This window comes from Cavia porcellus, unplaced genomic scaffold (assembly GCF_034190915.1).
Source record: "Cavia porcellus strain 051 isolate PalLab524CR breed Dunkin Hartley unplaced genomic scaffold, mCavPor4.1 scaffold_30, whole genome shotgun sequence".
Taxonomy (NCBI): domain Eukaryota; kingdom Metazoa; phylum Chordata; class Mammalia; order Rodentia; family Caviidae; genus Cavia; species Cavia porcellus.
This window is the reverse complement of record NW_026947513.1, coordinates 17,284,350-17,310,157: the sequence shown is the minus strand read 5'-3', so window position 1 is coordinate 17,310,157 and position 25,808 is coordinate 17,284,350.

Sequence of the window (25,808 nt, the reverse complement as noted above, 5' to 3'; positions counted from 1 at the left end):
CAATCTCCCCGCCCTTTTTAAAAAATTAATATATTTTCTCTCATTTTTTTAATTAAGGGAAAACTAAATTAAAAAACAGCGGTACATATTATAGTAACTTTCTTGATTTTCCTATTAACCTGATTTGAACCCCAGTATTGCTCTCCCCATCTTGTTCTGTCTGATTATTCTATATTCTATTTTGTTTGATAGTATCAGGTTTGAGGGTATACCAACCATTTTGAAGTCAATAAGATATACTATGATGCTCATTATGGTTTGACTATTATCCTTTTTTTGAAGTCCTGTAAGGTCTCCAGTGTAGGTTTTATTGATCTTGTTCTGTACTATTTTGATGAATTCTATTATAGCTGATGATAAAGGCAACTCAATTTAAAAATAGCAAGAGGCACAATGGTAACTACTTTTGATCACCTTGTATTCTATTTTTGTATCATGTACTATGCCCACCCTTCTGTTCTAACTGACTCTGTTTTGCTTAGTCACGGTTGGTTTTATTTTCTTCAAAAAAAGTAGTAAGAACCGTTGGAGTAATAAAACCCAAAAAGTCTAACTGTTATTGTAAAAAAGAGAGGAAAGGAAGGTGGACTAAGGGATATAACCGCAGGTATGTTCGAGTGTGTAGGATGGTAAACCATATTACTGAGCTTTTGTTGGATCATTGAACGGAACTGTCTACAATGTCACTGTATGAATGTCTACTTTATATGCTTTAATTTTGTAATTTGGACAACTGTTTCTGGGAAACAGTATGTTTTTTTTTTCTTGAAATTCTCTATTACTTGTACCCTTTTACTGCTTTGTTTTTTCATGTTCTTTCTTTTTTTCTCTTTAAATAAAAAAAGGGGAAAAAAAGAAAAAATGTGGATTAAAACTCATATAAATATTGCCAAATTTCAAAACTGATCACATAATTATTATGTCCTCATCTATTTATGAAAAAGAATAATAATAAAGCAAAGAAGGGCATATCATCTTGATTTACTTGATACCTAGTAAACCCATCAATTCTGATGAATTGCAGTGTTTGGAATATCACCAAATGATTATGATTTACTTTACTAGCTGCTTTTTTCTTACTGATTTTTTTAGCATAAACTTAGAGGCTATGATATGTTACAAAATTTCATTTTTAGAGCAACTCCTTAATTTAGGGATAATTTAGCACATTTATTAGGTATATAAATAGCAAGTAGGTGACTTTGAAACACATCCTATTTATAAATATAGTGACTCACATACAGTATAACACTGAAAGCCTTTGATCAGTTCATGTCATATATTCCTACCGTTAGGTTATGGTTTATACCTAGTTGTCCCCCGAGAATGTCATGCACGCATAGGTGTGGCTTTTGGGAGGTGGTTGGAGGGTGGAAATCTGATTCTGGATTAGCCACTGATTCCTTAGGCATAGTTCACTTACGGAGGACAGGAAGCTCTGGCCTAGGTGTAGGTGGCAACAGCCAATAGGCATGCAGCTTGGATAGAATATAAAAGGAAAGAAAGAAGGCAGTGTCACTGCCTCCTGCCTGCCTTGCCATGAACTGCTTCTCCTCTGTCATGTAGCTCTGCTTTAGATCAGCTGAATATGGACTGAAATATCTTCAGACTGTCAGTTAAAATAAACATTTACTCCTTAACTTCTGGGTGTCAGATATTTTGCCCCAGTAGTAAGGAAATAACTAAGATAAATCATTTTACTGAAAAAAATAGAAATACAATTCTAGATAAGGAAATTCACTATCCAGGGTGTTATGAATTTAATATTTGTGCTTTAGATCTGACCACTGCAGGCTACTTGTTCAATAGGATTAAAAAGTATTCACTGTTCTAGATTCCAGGATGCTAGCTTTGCAGATATTAATGAAATCCCTAAAAATCCCTATAGAGTAGAGAAAACAAACATTATATAATTATGCCAGGTGTTTATCACTTCCTTTATAGTAATATAGCATCTAATTAAAAATCTGGTGAGCCTTGGGATCTCTAAAATCTCAAATAGATTCTCAGGCTTTCTCAAACTAATTGTTGGGTTTAAATTTGAAAGGGAACAAGATCATTAGATGAAAAACTAAGCATAAATATTTAATGCTTTGGCATGCTTTAGGATACCAAATTTATATTCATGGCATGTGATCACAGAGTTTAGAAGGACCTTAAGAAGCGCTGGAGTCAAGTTCTTCCTCTGGGAAGGGCTATGCCCAGGGCATGCTGGTGAGCAACTGGATCCTATTTCATTGAAATCAGTAGGAAGAAACAGGACTTCTCCTTCCTTGGTGATGCTTAAATGTTTCTAGGTCTGCAAGACTGCAAAAGTCTCACTCAAATCTATTTCAAATCTCATAGAAAGCTCCTATTTCTCTGTCCTTGCACAAACCACCCCCCACTTCATAGGATCATTGATGACATGCTTTGCAAAGAGGGAAACTTCAAAATAAAAGTTTTAGCTAGACAGAATGGCATGTGTCCTGCTCACAAACAAGGTAGGGCATTACCCAATGATATAATTCGACAAGCAACATATCCACCAAAGTTTTCTAATAAAGTCCTTCAATATTATATAATATCTTACAAGAAAATGCAGGTAAATATGTATGTATCTTCCCATATCAGCAAGGATTAATGTTTGATTTTTTAGTAGTACAAGTCTGTGGTACATAATGATCACAACTATTTTAGAGAGTTGGTTCATGTACATAACATACCCTAATTCTTTTTTTTTCACAGCTGCTACATCTTCTTTTTCTTCCTGTTCCTTTCAGTTGTTGCTTCACTTCCCATTTGTAAAGATTCTATTTTCTTCATTATTTTTATCCAATTATTTTTCCCATCCTCTTTCAATTCCATTTATCCCTCTGCCTCACTCCATCTCTCTCTACCCTATCCATTTAGAAAAAAGATCTCCCTACCTCCTGCTGTGTCTATTTGTTTATTCTTTATTGTATATATCTTTTGAGTTTCTCATAGAAGAGAAACTGTATGATAGTTCCGTTTGTGTGTTTTAATTATTTCCCTTCATATTATGGCCTAAGGTTGCATCTATTTACCAAATCTATTTGAATAAAATCTCTTTATCCACATTTATATGTTCTCAGAGTAACAAAGTTATTTCCCACCAGTACAACAAAGTCTTAATTTTGCAAAGAAAAGATTGATGGAGATAAAAAAATTGTCTTCTATTACTGTTCCTTGTATTTTCTACAGTTAATGTTTCTATATAGCAAATTCTTAGCTAAAGTGCAATGGAGTGAAGGATGAATAAATGAAACTAATGTGCAAAACAGACACACCAATCTTGGATAACTTGCAAGTTTGGTAATTGAATTGACTTTGTTTAACAATACATGCTTTACCATTTTATTGCTGCTTTAAAGTTTGTGCTTGTTTATTTTACTATAAAAGAATTGTCATTTTCCTGACTTTTTCTAATGGCAAATCATGTATTGCTTTGTTAATCTTGTATCAACACAATTGGAAAAATGTAAGTTTAAGTGAGACTCTTAATTGATCTTCTCAACTCCTAGTGCCATTCTTGATTTCTGATCTTCCTTTTATATTAGTGATAATGTAATTTATAATCCCCTCCTAAGGTTGTAATGTCAGAAATAAACCGACACTTTTGCAAGTACTAATGCATTGCAAAATTGATGAGTTGGGGAAACTGATGGGAAGTCCTTAAGATATGTTTAGAGAAATATATTTGAAAAGCATTAAGCCCCTCCATTGTCATTAAAAAGCAATTAGCAAAACTATAAAACAAGAAATAAATGTGTTAGAAGTAAGTAAATATGACCAGCAATCTTCTGATGTAAAGATAGGGAATATGTAAAAATCCTTAATTTTCCCAGAGGAAGAATGTTTAGGATCATCTGTTATATTCAGTACTAGGGAAAGGAGAAACGATTATAGAGTGATTATATCTGCCTGAGTGTTATAGTATTTTAATTAATGTAGAGTTCTCTGAGTATGCTTTAAACCAATTAAAATAAATTTAATAAAGTCAAATTTTCCTGAACAGACTTGCATCATTTTGAAATTAAATTCTGACAGCAATACCATGTTATTGTTTAACATCTAAAAATAATTTTAGAGTTGAATGTAGGTGTTAATTATCTTTGTTGGAATGCCATGTCCTAACTTGTTAATATTCCTAAAAGGCTTTGCTGAAATAAAGTATTTGTTTTTGGTAGAAATGTTTCCAGCTGAGGACACAAGATTGTTATAGCAAAAAATGTATTTGATGCACATTTTCTTCTCATAAAACACATGTGTAAACCAAATTTTATCAGTCAAGTGTATTAAAATATTAAGCTTAACTCTATGAATATATCTGTATTTATATCTACCATCTACAAATATGTATATCTATCAAGTGATCAACACCTATAACTCACAGATTTCTCAAGAAAATATATATGATATAAAAGTGATGCATATTTTGAGTCAATTATCTTGCATATAAAATTTACTTAAGTAATAAACATTATCAATCTTTGTTCTTATGCTGAAAACAGTACCTATCAGTTCTCTTTAGTCTGTAAGGAAAAAAAGTAGAAGCTTTTGGATAACCAGTCTCAGTAAGTTTCTAATAAAACTAAACTTGCCTAAATTCCAAAGATTTATATCCTTTCCAAACTTCTAGGAAGACAATAGAAAAACATGACAGGCTGCCTAGGATCACATTACTGAACAATTACCACAATTACACAAAGATGAGAAGTAAATGCAGCAGGGTTGAATTTCAATATAGCCCAAAATCAAAAAGAATGAAATAGAACAAATATATGAAGTTTTTATTTCTAAACTAAAGGAAAGCAACAATTAGCATCATACTGAAACCCACAGAGAAGGGGAGGAGCAGAACACACACATATCCTAATAAGTAAAATCATCTGTGCTTTGACAACCGTTCTGCACTTTGTCAAATTCAAAATAAATTCAGAACAATCACTACAGCGTGATGCCATCCAAAGAGAACTCCTCAGAAGAAGAGGCAGGGTCATACTTGGCAGATGGGCACTTTGTTTCCCCTCAGCATTCGGGGAGGCAGCTCACGTGTGAGGAAGCAAAACTGTCATCAGAGGGACCCGAGAAGCTGCTCTCTTCTGTTTGAAGAGATCCAGAACATGAGAGCAGGGAGGGATGATTTCCCTTCGGCATCACCTCTAAGGTGAACTGGTTCCCTAATGATAAGGTATTTAAAATGATGCTGCCAATGTTACCCAAAGACATGGGGCTGGGTAGATTTAACCAGCTGCTGGGGGCAGGCACGTTTTGAGTGCTCCCTTCCACCAGCTTGTTCCTGCTTTACCAACACTGAGTTTTTCCTCTGACTCCTTATTTACAAAACCTTTTTCCCATTTTTTCCTTATATTCTCTTTGCTTTGTATCTTTAAAGAAGAAAACTATTTTGACTTTTATCTTTGATTTAATACCTTTTCTCAACATTGAACATTTATTTTCCAATGGCGTTTAGTTCTGGTTTTATAAATGTTGTGTCCTTGGGAAATGAGTTTAAATCTCTCATAATGCCTTTTATTGATTTTCTTTAATATTTATTCTTTGAATCGTCTACAATCACCACCTCCTAAATGATAAAAATTGCCCCAGAACTTTAAGAAATCCTATTTATAAAACTCTCAACTGAGTGATTTATACTGAAATTTAACTGCTTTTAATAATGGCACTTATTTTTGAAAAGGAAACTTATACTTACTAATATAATTAATAAAACCATTAATGACAGAAATCACATTGACTATATGTTCCCTATTAGATATAATTATAAACATTGCATTCATTATTGAATATCATATGAAATTTTAAGATTATTTTATTACCATGCCAATTTTATTTCTGAAAAATAAAACTTTTGCACAAGTGAAGTATTCTCTTAGAAAGCAGAAAAATTATTTTTTTAAATATCCATTTTTCAAGGAAATATTTTCCTTCTTTATAAAATACAGTTTTTACCATTTACTGATTACTGAGTTATGTTAAATGTGTACTTTAATTCTCTTCAAAGCAATATTGCAAGGTAGTTACTATTAAACATAGTTATGGAAGAAAAATTTGACTCAGAAAAGTAAGCACAACTTGTTTAAAGTCACACAGATAATGATGAGAGAGAAGATATGTTTGTGCATTGTCTCCAAATCCCATTTATTATCTTTGACTCCACTCTGTAACAAGAATGCTAGACATATTTATTTCCAAATAGGAGAATTAATATCATAATATAAATCTGTTTTATTATTTACCTTTCCTCTGGCACTAGCACTGATATTCCAAGCAATTATTGTTAATTTTAAAAAATGCTTTTGAAGGCACATTGATTTCTACTCGAGAACTCTTTTCAAATATATATAATTAGAAGAATAAAACCTCAAACACAGTTCAGCAAGCACTCTTTTAATGTAGTATTAATAGATTCTGACACCAGACAGACACTCGAAAGGTTCACTGCTGGAGAAGACATTTAGATTCACAGTTCCTTCTTGAGACTAAAATTGGAAATGGCAACTTGCTTAAATATTTAATACAAGTTAAGAAAAATCTTTAAATTATTCTATTAATGACCAACACTAAAGAGACTATTCAAAAGGTTGAAATAAATCTTACATTTTCTTTTCTCATTTTATATTAACCGGTTGTGTAAAAACTATTAGAGCAATACATTTTAAGCATTCAGGCCAATTTTAACTGAGACATAATTTAAGTGTCTGATAATACATAAACCCTTGGACTTAGCTCATCCTAAAAGTTGACTTTTCCAGACCTTTTAGGTCAAGAATTAAATACCAGCACTTTATTAAGACTGAATTCAGAGAAAATCAAATGCATTTGATTTTCTTTTTTAAAACCACAAGAATAATATTTTAAAGTCTACAGTTCATGGAGACCACAAGGTATTTAATTCGATATTGAATGAGATTTTTTTTCACCTAAAGAAGATATTTTATACACTTTAGAAAAACTTACCAAAAATGTTTGTTACCAAAAATTTAAAATGCACTTTGACTACTTTACAAGTTAGGCAAGGAAAACATTACTGAGGTCCTCAGAAATAAGTACAAATACTCAGAGTGTGTCTAGAGTGAAGGATGGTAAGAAAGGCTAAGAGGCCGAGGAGCGGAAGGAAGGGGAAACCACACAGGCTAACATGAAGAGTGTGCTGCTGAAAAGTAAGCAGCTGAAATCTTTCTCATGAAATATCTCTCAAATATATTTATTTGTACCACATATTAAACTGAGCATCGGAGCCTCTAAGTGTCTACCTTTACTTCTTTCAGGTTTTTTTGAGAAAGGAAAGAAGGGCCTCATTCTCCCCAAGAGATACTCTTTATTTTCCCCATATCCCTTAAACACATGGCTGGAAGTTCAGTTATATTGGGTGTCCCATAAGAAACAATTGTTTGAGAGACATTCACTTGGACTGCTAAAAGCTGCTGATACGGATGTAACCCAGATGACTCCTCTCTACAGTCTCTCTGGATGACTGTTCTCTGTAGTCTCCCTACATTATTAAACTGCCCTGCAGTCCTCCTCAGTTGGGTCCTTGAAGAGTCCCTCCCCTACCCATAAGTAAACAAAGCCTGTGGCATCATAATGATATACATGATATATATGTGTCTTGCTATTTATTATTCCTATCTAGGCAAATTCCCAATTCCCTTCCCAGATACAGGCCATGAGCTTTTCTCATTAAGCTGAGGCATTAGTTCTAATAAAGCCTCTTTAAAGTTATTATTAGGTCTTTGCTTTTGGCAGAATAAACAACCAACAATCTAACTATACTAAAATATGAGACTAGAGAAATGGCAGGCTAATTCACACCATAAGATGTAACAAAATTTAATGGCTAAGAGCACAAACTTGTTCATCAGATAGAACAGGTTCAAATCTAGGGAAATTTGGTAAAGTGACTGCCAAAGTGACTCCTCCAATGGGAAGCATCTGAGAAGTACCAGCAGACATTCTCAAGGATACAGAATCCTGAAAATTACCTCCAGGAAATCTAATTTCCCAGGGCTGAGTGGGAGACGGGCACTGGCACATGTGTAACAGGTTGCACATATGGTTCATATGTACAACTAGCTTATCAAAATTGTTAGCTTCTAAATATCTGCTTCTTTTCATATAAGATATAGCAGTCCCTACTAATCCGTAGGTTTTACATCCATGGACATAATCACAGATCAATATTGTTTGGAAAAGTTGTGTCTATACTGAGCATATACAGGATTTTTATTCTTATTTCTATTTTATTTTAAAAATAGTACAATACAGCAAAGCAATACAGAGCAAATCCAATCCAGACAATGCAGTGAAATTGGTACAGAACTTCACAACAGGATACCGGGATAGTATATCTTGTTATCTTCACACAGTATTATCTTGTTATCACCTCAGTAGTTGTCCATTCAATCAGGTGTAGCAAAATCAAACCAAAAACAGAACACTATGAAACCTAGCAAAAAAGAATATTTAAGAGCAAAATAATCAGAACAAAGCAAAACAGTAAAACAATCCTGTAATTATTTCTAAACATTAAAACAACTAATCATATAGCATGTATATTATACTAGGTATCATAGGCAATTGAGAGGTGATTTAAAGTTTGGAGGAGAATATAGAGAGATTATATGCAAATGCTACATCATTTTATACAAAAGATTTGATGATCATGTTATATTCTGCAACTAACCCCCATGGATTAAATATCAGAGGAAAACTATAAATGATTACACCATAATATGAAAGGACAAAATAAGATAATATAAAATGTAATTAAGAGCATATCTTTCACACAGTAAATTACAACCTCTATTTGAATTTTTTTCAACCATTTCTGTCATTGCTACTGTCCCTTATATTGCTATAAGCACTGCTGCTTTAATTACTATCATCTGTATTATTTATTTATGAAATTATATGCAGGCATTATATTAAATTTCTGCTTTACAGAAAGATGAAATGGCCAATAAATTGTCATAATACAGTCAGTGGAAAAGTGATTACAGCTTTTTAATTCTCCAATCTGTAAAAGTCATTTTAAATTGTGTAAGAAATGTACAGAAAAAAAGTAGGTAAGAATTGCACAGCAAATTTAGCTAATCTTTTCTCTGCATGAACATTTAAGCTTCATTTTCTTCTTTGGGTATTTCTTGCTCCTCAAGTTTTATTTCTCTGCAAAACAGAGATCTATGTTAGTTATTTGTTTCTCATTGCAGGGACAAAATATCCAATACCCCAAATCATGGAAATAAAGGTTTATTCAGCTCACAGTTTGTGGAGGTTTCCATCTGTAATCAGCTGACTCCATGCCTTCCTCTTGCACAGACTAAGGATATTTACAAAGTAGGGACCCTGGCTCCAGGCTGATGTGCTTAGTTAAACTTCTAAACTTCTCAAGTTGACACGATGTATCAACCACTGCAGTATTCAAACACTCATATCCAGCACAATTCTACAGGGATACTTTGTGCCAGGTACAGAAGTAGATCAGGGCCTCCAGAAGGCCACAGTGGGGAGGACCAAGGACAGTTAACAGAAGGTGACTTCAATAATGAAAGCCTTCCTGGTATCCCTCACACTCTTGCACAGAAATCTGTACATGTGGTTTTCATTTCTATGTGAGCAAGTCTTTCTCCTTCCTGTAGAAAAGGTCTGAGCTTGTCCCAGGCTACGTGTCACTTGAGCTTACATCACTGTCTCTCACAAATGCTGAATCTACTTTACTGAATCTCCCTCTCACTCTTACCTAATGTTCTCCATTTCCTTTTTAACAAAATCCCTTGACCTCAGGCTTCTGCCTTTCTCTTATTCAAAAGGAGACCCTATAAAAACATCCAGTGGTTTTGTTGTGCTGGTTTAGTTGCTTACTTCTCTTCCTTGTCTTTCTTAGCAGAACCCAACATCTATCTACTTCTTTTCTAGGCCTGTCTTTACTTTTTTTCGCACTCCTCACTACTAAATAAAGACCATTTCAAAAAAAGAAACAGTGTGGGGCTTGTGGTTTATAAATTGTCTGTGTTGCAAGGAATGGAATTTATAGAATATATTTGGATGTATGTTATCTAAATTTCAGTTTATGCACAAGAACCAAAAGTGCAATAAAAATAAATTCAACTGAACCTCCTGAAGGACAATTATATATGAAAACTCAAATGTGATGTTTCACTTACACTTATATTTAATTCAAAGCATTTGTGGATTATACTGCCCTATAAAAGTGATCTATTTGAAGCCCAGAGTGAATTGACTAGGTAATTATCATTTTTAGTGAAAGGCAGAGTGACAAATACTTCTCTGACAGGCAAAATAAACTTCCTACCTGTGTAAATAAACTGTTATAGGGCAAGAAATATCAATAATCTGATAAATTTTCAAACTAGTATACAAAAAAGTCTGAGCAACTAAGCACCTAAATGTAGCTATCTACAGAGAGAGTTTTGCTTTGGTCCATAAAATAATCATCATAAAATTATCAAGGGAATTATTTTAAATATGAAGCATAGTATGAATGATAAAATACATTCTAAATATTTTAAAGGATTCGTCACTAGCTATAGCAAAGCAGGATCTCCTGCTACCAACTACTTATCTCAGAAAACCTTCTGTTGCTCCAAGGTTCTCTCTAAACCTGTTGATCTGAAGCTCATGTTACAGAAACAGAGATAATAAAAATAACACCATCTGAGATGCTCCTTGTCTACCATGCCCCCCACAGCCTGTGCCAAGCAAGGGTTACATGCTTTTCTTATTTTTCCAAACAAAAGGAAAATAATACCATTTTCTTGCCTTTACCTTTATATTTTACAAACCTCAATTTATTCTAGGATTTCTATTTCTAGAAACTATTCGAAGACATCTGTGCCTGTCCTATATTCATCTTAAATTATGCATCTTTTTTCCACCTACTTTTTCTACATTGTCTTATTAAACCTGGGCTGCAGAGCTGCTCTGCTGGTGACTTTAAGATAGGAACCCATTCCTTCACGTGCCAGAACCTCATCAGACTCAAGTGTATGAACTCTTCGATCCTCTTTCATTTTCAAATCCTGGCTATAAAAACGTACTTACTTTTGATCAGAATATTTAGAAGAGCATTTTTTTAAAAAGCGACATAAACAAAGCCAATTATTCTTTTCTTCCACTAATTACTATGCCTGGAAATGATGTGACCAACAATTTTTATCATTCTACTTGATTATGTTTTCCATGGATCTTGGATCTTCTGTCGTCTACTAGTGTAGCTGAAGGAAGAGACATTATCCCTGAATTTAAAAAGGAAAAGAAAAAAGAGCAGAAAACAAAGCCAATAGCAAGCCATGAACTGTGCTCTGAACAAAAATTAAATTTCTTTTTAAAACATTGATGTTGGGGCTGGAGATTTAGTTCAGCGGCATAAGCACCTGCCTTGCAAGTGCATGGTCGTGAGTTTGATTCCCCAGGACCGATTAAAAAACAAAAACAAAAACATTGCTGTTGTACCTACAGAGAAATTGCATTTGGTTACCAGATATGTCCTACATGCAACACAGTTTTATTTTTCCTGTTCCTTTTCTATACAATTTCTATTTCTTCTTAAAAACTTCTTTTTCAAAACATATAAATAAAAAGTACAAGGTACATTTAATAAATATGGAATCAGTTAATCCTATTATAAGAAATTTAACATTTATAATAATAAATTTAATAAAATAAGCTTATAAAGATAAACTCAATACAAAACTATAAAGTCATAGGTTCAATTCACTTTTTATACTAGCAGGAATCACCTACTCATATTCCAAAGGATTTGTTAATAATTAAGAAAAAATCCAATATGATTTAATGAAATTGAAAATGACTAAAGCCACAATGTCATTAAAAAATGGTGATGTTAAGCTTTTTTTAAATTATCTGTATGCTTAGTGATAGCAAGCTCAAATTATATTCAATCCAATATTAATGAAAAGAGCTGCCTTACATCAATATAAGTCCTATCTTATGCCAACTTTTATATCTTACTTGTAACTGACTTAAGGCTCCAAGAAACATAACTATAACCATGAAATTTAGTGTTATGGAATTTAGTTTTTAAGGAAAGTTTTACATCTAATGATAACCTAGAAATAAATGTTGACTTCTATTATGAATGAACTTCAATCTGGGGAAGTTAGACTTGAACACAACTACTAAGTACACAATCAGAGACCATGACATACACTGCTCTTGGAGTCAACAGGCCAAACTATTAGTGGATGAACAACTTTTCCTGTCTTTGGAGGCATAATGTCAGGTATAATTACTCTATCAACATTGTGCTCATATTATGGATGTGTGCATGTGTGCATGTGTGTGTGTGTGTGTGTGTGTGTATGTGTGTGTGTGTGTGTGTGTGTGTGTGTGTGTGTGTTTGCATGTGCGTGCGCATGGTCTTGGGCATAGGACATTTGAAGGGATAGGATTGAAACACAGAATGAGGTTAATCCTCTCTCTTTGGGTATCATAATGGTCTAACTATTTAACAACTTACCCCAAGTGTCACTCTGTATAAAGTATGTTGTTTAAAGAGAGACAAAAAAACAAAATGAATTTGGAATGAGATGAAGTCCTACTATCTAGTTGTAATGTTGTTTTATACATGAAATGTTTAATGTATACACAAAAAAATTATTAAATGGATTTGATATAACTGTAATATTTCCTAATATATTATCTTACAATAACTTAACAAAAATATGTAATTTTGGTTATGCTGTATTTAAATAGTTACACTAGTAAGTTTTAAGGTTCAGAACCCAATGACCCATAATAAATTTACTGTATGATTTCATCAAGTGAAAGAGAATGATGCTATCTTTGTTTTCTTGTGCTAAATCAAGCTTTATGAAATAAACAAGCTTAGGGTATAATAACAAATCAATTCTTCAAAAACAGTGCATGATTCTTATGTCAAATTTAAAGCTAAGCTTTCAACCCAGAGACTACCAGAATTACTTGCAGTGAAGATAGGATTGTTTGTTGATTTGTGGGCATGAGAGTGAATGCACACTGTCGAAATCTATGGAGCATCTCAGAGAGAGTAAGTATATGAGAAAGGGTATATTATGGAACTTGGATTTAGTTATATGAATCAAAGAAGAGTTTAAGAACCTTTCAAAGAAGAGTTAAGTACCAGGAAATTAGAATGACTTTGTGATTAGAAATCATAATAATTCTTATTGGAAAGTGAGAAGATGAGGCAGAGCTACAGCTGGAACTGGCAAAGAGTGAGCAGACACTCTAATCAGTGTCCCAGAATAGAGGCCTAGTGGATGCTGGCAGTTTGAACAAGGGTCTTTTTAGCTTGCTGTGTTAGGGTACAGGACGGTCTTATCTGAGGATATCCTGTGAAGTTTTTATGTGCCATAGAAGTGCGCTGTAGAATAGCACTGAATCTTCAGTGAGCTCCTCGCAATTGCACATCCCACTGATAATGCTAGGATAATACTAGGCCAGCTTCTAGAAGTTGGGGGCTGTTTCCTCTTTTTTCAAATACCTTACACAGTTTAGAAATCTTCCAGGTGTCTAACATTTACATAATAATATAATGTAATTCTTTTACCTCATCATTCTCTAGCTACCATTGTATTCCAGTTTGGAAAAAGAATAGTTTTGCATAGGAAGAGGAGGGAGAAGAGGAAAAAGATGAGAGTAAGCAAAGGAAAAAGTAGGAGGAGGAAGAGATTGAAGAGAAAGGAAAAAAAGAATAACAATCACCAGTACCACCACCACCACCACCACCACAAGAACTGGTAACTCCCTAAGAAGTATAAGGGAGATATTAGGATGAGCCTTCTGAGATGGGAGCTGAATCTTGTAGCTTGCCTGTAACTAATAGAATAAACAAAATTGATGTGGCTCACTGTTCATTCTGAGCTTTAAATAATGTGACTTCCATCTTGCTTGCTCTCCCTCTCTCTTTGGTTTTATTTAGTTGCTTTGATGAAGCAGCCTTCTGTATGTGGAGGTTGTCAGCTCACTGCCAGCACTGGATGGAAGGGTTATGCTCCAGAGCCCCTAGTAACTGAATTCCGCCATCAACCATATGGGTGAGTTTGGAAACGAATCATTCTCTAAGGCGTTAACTATGGATCCTGGATAACAACTTAATGTCAGCCTGATAACATACCATGAGATACAGGAACCAGCTAAATTGCACCCAGAGTACAGATTTATAGAAACTTTGTAACAAGAAGTATGAATTGTTTTAAACTATTAAGATTTGGGATAATTTGTCATGTAGTAACAGGAAATAAGCACGAGAGTTCAGGACCAGGATAAGGGTGGGGTATGCGAGGTATTGTGGAAGAGACTTGTGGGAAGCTCTTTTTTAAACATTGTTTACATTCCTAATTCACCTCATCTTGGTCCAATGTGACAAGAATTACAAAATCAATATTGAAGTGTTTCCATGAGATTTAGGAACACGAACCATGGGTCTATCTATTTTGTGATAGCTCAGTTTTACTGGAATCCTGTGCCAGAATTACAATATGTACTCTAGGAACTCAGCTAAAAGTGATAACTAGTCAGATACAACAGAGAACATCAGATTCTACATAGCACTATACATATCCACTTTTTGAGGAACTCAGAAAATGTTATTCTTAGACTAGGGACCATAAGGCAGAAGAAAGAACTCTTTGTTGGTTAAAATGTTCTAAAGTGTTTGCTGTAGGACAGCTTCTTGTTAATATCTTATATATACCAATTTTATGGACTCATCTCCCTAAATACCCCAGCAGGAAGTAGACAGAAAAAGGATAAAAGCACCAACATAAAATATAAATGCGCTTAAGACACAGCAGGAATAATAGAGAAATGAGTCACTGAAATGGAACCTCATGTGTGCCAAAAGCCAAGTTATGAAACAAATAATAGTTTTTAACAACTTTAAGGCAAAAGTAAATTGCACTGAAATATCAGATCAGGCAATGTTGATGAGGTAAAATACAATTAAAGCTTTTATGATATTTAAATAAATATTTTGACTTTAAGAATGTGAAAAGGCAAAAGCGAATTATTGATTTTGTTATACACTCAGCAAATATAATATCATTGAAGAACCTGAGTCATTTGTTATCAAAATTTAAGTAATAGAAAATTCATAAAATCTTGGTCTATTTCTCTAGTTTTAGTGTGTATATGAATCACTTCAAGATCTTGTTGAAAGAGGTTCTGACTTAGTAGATCTGAGTGGGGCCTATTAACTCTGCATCTCTAATAATCTTCAAATACTATGTTTCTAACAAGATGCCACATGACCTCTCTTTCAGTTACACGTTCTTAGGGCCATGCTTTTCTATGTGTTGTCCAAGACAAGCACTCTCAGTATTACCTAGAGTTATGAGGAGCACACATTCTTGGGTTTCACTCTAGCCTACTGAATCAGACACTCTGAGGATGACATTCAGCGATTTGCAGCCTGCCAAGGTCTCTAGCAGACTGTGAGCCACGTGCAAGGTTGTGTATCAGTGTCCTAGAATATGGTATTTCTGAAACAGGCACAAATCAGAAGCTCCTGTGGATCTTTAATGTGCCTGCCTATCCAGGGCACCACTTCTGGAAGTTTGATTAAGTTGGTCAGATTTGGAGCATACAAATGTGTCCAAAAAGTCTCATTCTCAGGGGAAAGAAAGGGTAATAATGAAACTGTCTTGCAAGATACTGTTTAATAAAGAAGAAAATCTAATTGCTGAAAAAGTCAATGACTTGCTTAAGGTAGAAGTAAAATCTGTTCTGGCTTTTATAGTAGTTCTTTTTCTGTCCCTTTGAGGTAATACTAAGAAGATTTAGAAAAGTGAAAAGTGGTCACTTTCATGGAAATAATGTGACTCCAGAATGCAAATATCCTTCTAGGGATAAAGAAAAATTGCCCACTCATAATTATCTGCAATGCAGTTAACACAGATTCCTTCATCAAACACTTAATTGCATTCTTTTTCAGGAGTTTCTCATTGAAATCACAACATAACTGTTGAGTTGCTTTAAGCAGAGCTTTGTAGAAACCAAAGTAAACCTTTGGAAGCATGGTAAAACAGGTATATAATACTCATGCTAAGATCACAAGGGCCTAGGCATTGAAAATAATACTTTCTTAAAGACTGCTTCCTTATTTTTAAACAGTATTTGTAAAATGGCATATTTGTAGAAATTGGTTTATTTTAATTCATTCTCCATGTTTATATTTTTCCAATTTAAAGTTACTTCTTCAGCCTACATCATTTTCTATTGTAAATACTTGTACATACAGCAGAATCCTTTTTAAAAGTTCATTATTAAAATAGAAATCGTATCAATGAGTATTTGAAAATTGTGTATAATTCATGTATATTATAGTTAAAATACCAGAAGGACTTAGTTCCCAGGCATCTTCTTAGAAACAATTCTAATAGGCGTTTCTGTGGCTTTTTACACCTAAAAAGCCCAGTATCCATATCCCTTAGCTTCACATACAATGGTTTTGACTTTCAGTGAGGCTACCTCATTAAGTGGCTTTAAAAATAGGTAAAGATGTTTTAGGTTTATCGACTGACTGTTGACATTTAATGACTAAAGGCAGGAAGGCTGACCTTGCTGCAATGAGAGAGAAAGTTTGGTAGAATGAAGAATTTGGTCCAGATTCTCTTAAGGAACACTTAAGAAAGCAATCATGAATTCATTTTGATTCACAATGAAAGGGTTGAAGGAGAAAATGCTTTCAGGGCATATGGAGTTCACTATGAAGTGACAGAGGTTACACTCTCTCGGAGACCAGTAACAGATGGAGGTAGCTCACAGCATCTCAGTCTTGGGCTCTGAAAATGCAATACTGGTTAAAAGATCTAGTGGTCGAAGAAATGCCCCAGTCTTAGAATGCTCTGTAGAAAAGAGCATAATGAACTCTTGAACTGATCTTGAAGAGTATCTATAACTGAAGAACAGACAACAAAAACCTAGAAATAAAACACAACCGCAATGGACACAAAAGAATTTACTTATTGTGCAATATTGGTATATAGGCAGTGACTTTTATGACTTGTTATCAAAAATACAGCTGCAATAATTATAGTGTGCTTCTTTATGATAGTCTGCTCTAATACATAGATAACTCAAGTTTTGTACAGAAGGAGTGTCCAAACAAGTTTGTATGGTAGTCACAGTGGGTAGCTTTTTCCAAATTAGACATAACTTTGCTCTGATTCCAGATATTGTGGTTGGGGAAGTTGATTTGTTCTTTCTAAAAGTTTTGGGTAAATCTGAAACCTAGTCTCAAAGTACCATCCTATAAAAACTGAAGGACACATTTGTGTATATGTGATGTATGTGGGTGTCTGTGTGTGTGTCTGTGTGTGTGTGTGTGTGTGTGTGTGTGTGTGTGTGTGTGTACTGAGTATGGAACTCACAACCTCATGCTTGCCAGGCAGGTGCTGTGCCACTGAGCTACATCCCTGCCCCAAGGACACCATATTTTAAGACCTAGTTTTATCTCCTTTAATTGTGAAGTTATGAAGTTTTAAATTCCTGACTGCTTCAAAAGTATACTGCACAGGTTTTAAAGAAATTTGTGAATAAAATAAAATAAAATACAGTCTTTCTGCTATTTAGCTCACTAAAGGAACAAGAAACATATAAGATTTTTTTATTTCTGCAATGTTTTAAAAACATTCCTGGGAGTCTAGAAAATAGTATGGGTTTAAAATTCAACAAAAAGTCTTGGTCACTAAATTCAGAAATGAGTACAAAAGGGGGTGGGGATATGTGAAAGGAGAAGGGAAGAAGAGCAGTTATCACAAAAGAAGAACTTATATCCTGGGCTAGAGTAACATCAAAATATCTAGCCGTCTCTCCTTGGGCAATCTGGCCCTTTATCCATACTTTCTTACTCAGTTGAAGGGGAATAGTCAAGTGTTATTTACAACATAAGGAGACACAGCTTTGGCCTTTAAATTAGCTTCCAATGGTCATTAGACACACAGTGGGGGTGTTCTGTGACACAGAGTAGAGGATCTGTCCCATCTACCTAGGTGTAAGTAGTACCTCACATATTATATTTGAAAAATACTGTTCATTATTTAATGTGATATCAAAATTTTCATTTAAAGTGAGTCTAGGGATCCTACAGAGTGTCAATTACAGACTAATCACTTTGTCATATCTTTCTTTTTCCTAGGGTGGATTAGTTTCACATCTAAATGAAGTTTGTAAATTACTAAGCACTTAAAAGACACAATGCCTGCAGCAATTTACACCTTTTCCAAGTGACTACACATTCAATTTTATAGTCCACTAACGGAGCTTTGAAGTTTCTGAGATTCGGCCCTTGAATGTTCACTTTTTATATTTTTTCTCCATACACAGATTTCCAGTTAGTACCTGTGACATATAAGGTTAATTATCAACTTGACTAGATTACTAGACTCCTTGAAAGATTACTGGATCATGGGGATGCTATGACTACCATTAGATTAATCCATTGATGTTCATAGCTTATGGGAAAATGCCATGCTGCCCCCTCCTGAGAAATGAAGCTGTTTCTGTGATCTGTCCCTGACCTTACCTTATGCACTGAGGTGTGCAGAACTGGCTATACTGAAACAAATGATCCCTTAATTGGTTAAAAGATGGTAATCCAGTCTGGCCAAAGAGCCAGTGGTCTCATTAACAGCAGAGCAGCAATATGTGAGTGAGAAAAGCCAATGCATTGTGGGCTGCAACAAAGGCCATCAGAAGCCTGTGGTTCCGGGGGTAAAACATGGGATAGCATCTCATCTGAGGCCCTGCGGCTCAGAAAGAGTTACACCTTCCTGACAGTAAAGGTGCCAGCCTTGCATATTTCAAAACTATCTCTGTGTTGCTAATTGGAGGTGTCTGTGTCTAGTATCTCTACAAAGTTTCTTTTCGCTGGGCACTCTGCAGCATATATCTGACTGATACAATAAAAGCTGTGAGCTTTTGGAATCAAGGCCTTTTGTTCCACAGAGAACACTGGATCATCCCAGAACTCCTCAGCTGCAGAATATTCTCTCTCTGTCTTTCTTTTGCATCCTGTACCATATTGCTGGGTGACTTATACTGACACCGTCAGCAGGGGCTTTGGTAATAGCTGAATGTGCTGTTAGAAGGAGGGGCCCAGGTGGAGGCACGTGAATCTTTGGGGCTGTGCCCCAGGTACTCTTGTCCTGCTCTTTGATTTCTGGCTGCTAAGAACTAAGCACCTTTCCTCTGGTGCCTTTTTCCATAGTGTTTCTACTTTGGAATCAGGCGATCATGAACTAACTAAAACCTCTGAAACTTAGCCAAGCAAACCTCTCTTCCTTCAAGTTTTGAGTGTCAGATATTTTGTTTCAGCATCCAGAAAGCTACCAGTACAGTACTTTTGATACATAGTTTCAATAGTTTTGTATCACAAGAGTGGGTATATTTTAAAGCATCCAGGCATTGTGTTTTAGGCTGAGTTAGATGAAACATAATTGATTAGGTAGCTGGGTAACCAGATACACAGATATATCTATTCATAAATGAATAGTTATAGACATATGAATAGGAGATTAAAAAGATAAATGCATAGAAACAGTACTAAATTATCTCTGTAAAGGACACAAAATGGTGACTTATTTTCACCCAGAGTCAGTGAAAAATAATACTCCAACCATTATGCCCTTCCTAAATGTGTTTCTCTTGTTCACATTACTTGTAGGAAAAAGAAAGTATCATCAACAGTGCTTATCATAGATCCTTCTCAGTTTTTTTTTTTTCCTCAAAACATATGGATATGTATCTTTGTTATTTTTCTCTCCTTGCTGGGACAAAATATCTGACCCTCAAAATAGAGAAGGAAAATTTAATTAGCCTAGAGTCTGTGGTGGTATTAATCCATACTCAGCTGGCACCAAGGCAGGGTAGTCTGGCTGATGGGCAACCCTTCATGGAGGATATGGCAGATACCAAAAGCAAAAATAATAAAAGGGCAAAAAGGAGGAGCAAGCCTCTTTCTCCCCCTTATACTGCCAGCTACCCACTACAGAGCGGATGCAGCAGTCCCACTGTCAATCCAGCACTTGACAACGAACCAATCGTAAATGCTAGATTCAGCCATCTTTGAAAGGCCCGCCTCCCACCCAGGACCACATGAGGCTTTGGGGGGATATCCAGACACAAACTATAACAACAGACTTTTTTTTAATGTTTGTTTATGTGCTTAGGGGATGTGCTGAGACAATCTAGGGCAGGCTAATGTTCAGCAATTATCCATGTGTAGATGAATAATTAAAAGTAAAATGGAAGAATAGAGTATAATTTCCACCTGAAGTTTGAAATTATATGAAATAAGGATTCACTAGAAATATAACTGATAGTTTTTATCCCCATTTTTTTCCTAATATCTTTTAATTGATTCAGTTCTTGAGAGAAAGATGATTAATTTCCTTCTATTTACTCATTAAAATGTTTGTTAAAAATAGATGGCATGCCTATATCAGATCAATAGTCAGTAAATTTATTGATACAACCAAACTCATTAGACATGGGCAGCCATTTCAGTCTCTAAGATAGAAATACAAATTAAATGAACCATACATGTTATAGTCCCTTGAGCTTTTCCCACTTTAATCTTGGTGTGTGGCTGCATTTGTACCTTGAATCTCTTCATAATAAATCACAACCTACCTTAGTTTCTAAATAAAATTCCTTTCTAAGTTAGGAGTACTTTCTATAGCAAATACTGAGTCAAAGCCAGTTAATGCAGTTGAGCTTCAGCCAACCAGTAAAACTGTGCCTAAATAAGGTGTAGCAATAGCCAATCAAGCTACATGGATGTTGTCACTTCTACTTTTTGTTTATAAGTATCCCCTGCCCACATTTGGAGCTGAGCTCCCCAATGGTTCTGGGTGTTGTTGAATTCATGAATTATTCTTTGCTCAAACTCTTCAAAATTCAATTGAATTAACATTTTTCTTTTCACATCATTAACGTCTGTTAATCCTTTTTGTGATATCTTTCTTGATTCAGCTTTTAACTGACTATAAAATTATTTTCTGAAACAAAGTCACACTAATGTGGAGTTTAAGATGCATGTACTTTTCTACTTAAAAGATATTTTGAATTTTTTGACAAAAGAAAAATTATATTTTATATGTTGCCTGCATTTGTATCCTATTGGCTAAAAAAATAGTTACAATTTTTTCATATGTCTTCCATTTTTATGTTCCTTCTTTGTTTATTCTGATGCAAATTTGACCCAAACAAAAGGCAAAACTTATAGTGGAAAAGGGATAGACTTTGGAACTAGTAGATAATATGTTAAAGTTAATTTTGACATTTAGCTCTTTAATGTTAAGAGTGAATTAGTTTACCTGTCCTCAGTTTTATTATCTGGAAAATATGAATAATAATATGTATCACTCATGATTGTTACTCAAATTAAATGGAAGCCATTTTCCTCCTATTTCCAAATCTGTATACTGTATCCCTAATATCTGACACTTTATATATTAAATAGTCCTTGAATTTTGTTTATCTTTTTCTCTATGAAAAAGAGACTTTGTACCATAAGACTTTGTACCATGACTTTGTACCATAAGAATTAACCTACAAACGTCAGGCCTGTAGGTGACGTCTCTGAACTATAAGCCACAGTGTATTCATCTAAAAGTTGACAACTAAACCAATTATTTATTTTTCCTAAGAATTTGAACTGATAGTTATTAAAATGAATTATATGGATGCCAGGGATAAGAAATAACATGAGATCCCTGGAGCTATCTTCCTGAAAGCTGGACATGCACTATTCATGAGCATCTGGAACTCGGTTCAGCATGGGGAAAAAGAGCACAGGGCAGCTGGGTTTGTATCCCAGATCTGTCACTAACTCGTGACCTTGAGAAGATTGTTTAAGTTCAAAGAACAGCAGTTTATTCATTCATACTAGGCATATGATAATTCTCCCAGTGCTTAGGAGAATTAAATAGATAATTATGTGAACTTCTGACATGTGATAGTGATTCTAGTGGACACCTTGTAAATGGTAGCTATTCCTGGGGTTTCTGAAGGACATTGTTTCCAATGATCAGCCTATAATACTCTTTTGTCTTCACTCTTAGGTGGACTATCATAGTTTTTGGTTACTTGTAAGTAAACAAAACAGCTTATAGCCAAGGGAAGGCTGCGTTTGTTGGTTTATTTACATCAGTTCAATATAATCCCTTACATATGTCTAGTGTTTAAATGAAAATACAATGAAAGTAGGTGGAAGTGGAAGACTTTCACTAAACATGAGGAGCTTTGTTCTCATTCTTCACCAGTTTAAAATGAAAATTCAATTTTAAACTAAATGATAATTTTCAATAAAAGAGAAAACATTTTACTTGTATTTATAACTAAATCTATTTTGTTTTAGTAGCAATAATATTGTCAGCATGTATTGAGATGATTATATGCCAGATCCATTTATAGGTGCTGGGGTTAGAGTAGGGAAAGAAAAATGCCTCCTCTCGTTTGGCTTCTTCTTATGGGAGAGAAAATAACAGAACAAACATTGCTTATTAAATATAGTATCAGGTAACATTGAGTACTGGATAAGGAAGACAATGAAAATAGAGTGGAAGTAAGATTCAGGTGTTATTTTTATCCAGGAACTCAGGGACACTTCTTTGAAAAAGTGTCATTTGAGTAGTTACAGTAGATGTCAAGGAGCCTAATTTTATGGATAAGGATTTAACAAGTTTTGTCAAACTAGTCATACACAACTGGTTGGGGAGAGGACAGGCACCGTGCTCACCTAGCTATGACTCCAGTCCACATGCAAAGCTACATTTTTTGTAAAGAACAAGATCACATGAAAGATGTTTTATTTATTTATGTTTCTTTTCTGTGCACTTTTTCCTCACTACTGTGTTTTCTCTTCTTCTGCCTCCACTGTTCCATCTCTGGTCTGGTATATTTTTTGTAAGAATATGGATTCTAGAACAAAACATCCCATTTCATTTGAGCTTGCTAGTTTGGCTGGCAGTTAGTTTTACCACCTTATGTAATTTATGCTCTTTTTTCTTTTATTACATTATAGATAACTGAATCAGATGTCTAAAGGGCGGCTACCGAAACAACCAAACAATCTCACACACTTGCTGAGTCCTACATAACACATTCTTTGACTTCAGAAGTTTTTAATGAATAATATATTAAATAAGTCAAGGTTCAAAAGAGTCATCAATTAAATAGTCCTCTATTTAACTCAGCGGGGAATAGCATTGTCCTTTCTAAACTTATACTTCAAAACAAAGTGAAATATATTAATTCATCAGTTGTTTATTTTTGATTGTGCCAAAAACAGAAATGTAGATTATATTACTTATTAAATGAATCCTTCTGTAAAATGCGGCTCTAAGAATGATTATAATATGGTTAAAGTTGGATGGTGACTGAGCAAAAGAAGTATGTTGAAATGTTTTCATATTTTTAAGGACAATTATTAGTGTATTCCCCTTCTGTTTATGCTACTGTAGAAAAATGAGCAATTTCCAGAGAAACTCCATGAAAGTATTCTACATTACATCTGGATAGATTTTTTTAAATCTTTCATCACTTTGAATTATATATGTGTGTATATATAAATCTTAGGACCTTCACTTTGGTTTTGAGATATAACTATCTAATATGATATTAATAATAATAGGAAGAAATAATAAGAACACCTTTATCAAAACAGCATATATTAATGACTAGTTTCTATAGAAGCTCTATAGTCAGGAATATCTTTTGTTGTCATTGAAAAACATTGAGACAGACAAGCTGAATAATTTTCCGTGGTTACACTGCTGGCAAGAGCAGAGTTTGAGTTGGCAAGAGGTTTGTTGCATGACAGACTTTGTGCTTCTTCTTCAGAACGAGTACGGGTGGTCCCAAGTATATCCTTAGCCTCAGCCTACTTGTTATAATAGCTAAGAGTTGAAACTTCATAACCAGGCAAAGCTGAACTAACCTAAAGACTTTTCAACAAGTTATTTCACTTCAGTCAACCTCTGTTAGCTACAAAATAAGGACAGTAGAACACGTCATAGTAAATCTGTATGAGTTAAACAAAAGAATACATTACTAAGTTTCTAGTATATTTCCGTAAATGTTATGATTATTAATTTTAAAAATTATTGTGCTCTCATGGTATTCTAATAGAGGAACATGTCAAGTGTGGAGGTTATCGTGGATTACCAACTTGATCAACTTTAGGATCCACCCAGGGCATTGTTGGAACATTTTCTGGGAGTGTCTGAACGGTAATGTTGGCATGCCCTTGAATACTATATCTGGATTTTCATCTCTTCTTCTCTCTCATTACTTTCCTCCTCTGCTTTTCTTTCACTATAAATCAAGTAGCTTAGCTCTGCCACACCATTAAATTTCTTCCTGGGAGCCATCTGACCATGCTATAGGTGGACCTCTCTGAAACCAAGGACCAAACAAACCACCTCAAATTCAAATTAAAGGTGCCAGGTATTGATGTCTCAGCAACAGGAAGTCTGGTTAATACATTAAGCTACACTACAAATGTCTCTGTCCTGGCAGACTGTTCTGCAGCACATAGATCAATCATAGACTATTAAAGCTTGCCCATTGCCTGTGATAGGGTTAATCATGATGTATACTTTGAAAATTCATGGTCCTCATGCTGTGGATATGTTGTGCTTTTGCTCTTCACAGTTTTTAGAAAAGTATATTTGCATTTGGTTATACTACCCCATTAAACACTCATATTTAAATTGCTTGGCTTTTGTCTTAGAGCTTGCCATGTTTTAAAAACTCAAATTAACATTTGTAGAATTTTAACTGAGAGTGGTCAACTCATAAGTCATTCAAAATTTACTTTGAATAGGCCTAATCGGTGGAAGTAAAAAGATGAAGACAATTAATGAATAAGTTACTTTTCTTTGAATGTAGTAATTGTAATATTCTAGTGTACATTCTAATCACTGGAAGAAATGCTTTAAAATTCAAATGTTAATTCAGTTGCTAGAAGGTGAGATGTGAGATTCTGTATTTCTAACACATTAACTGCTGCTGTTGCTGCTGGTCGAGGGTCACACACAGAGTAATAAGAGTTTCAGGACATCATGGTTGTGTCTATAATCAGAAAGGAGCACTAAAAATATCTATGAACCAGTACAGTGCTAAGCAAAAGAATCAGTTATCAATGGTGAGTAGAAAGAAGAAAATTAAGAACATTTCATTTAAAAAATATAAGCAGAAAATATTTCTATATATCTACCTATTACCTATTTAACTACCCATCTGTCTATCTTGGTATCTGCCTATGCATGTTCCTGGCTTTCTATATGTGCACGTATTTCCTAGTTCTGACTACAGAAGAGCCTCAAAGTAGTGACACCCCAGGAGCGATGGTCATCACAGTGCCCAGATTTTGATTTTATTCAATAAAAATAATTAGAGATTGTTGGAGAGGTAGTTTATTAGAAGGCTGGGGCAGGAAAATAAATATTACCTGAATCCAGAGCGTACTGTAGTGCAAAAATTAAGGTAGCCCATAAAGGATGAAAAAGGAAAAATAAAATTATTAAAGAGGAAGAAGACAAGGTTCTCTGCCCCAAACTTGTATTGCCTGTTGGACATAGCTGAATTTCTACCCCATTTTAATCCTGCTTGTTTTTGAGGACCACATTAGTCAGGGTTTTACTAGAGAAAACAGATATAACAAGAGATACATAAATGTATAGGAAATGACAAGATTGGCTTAAGATGATCAGCCGCAGAGTTGGATGAGGAAGTGTGCAGAGGGTAAAAAAATT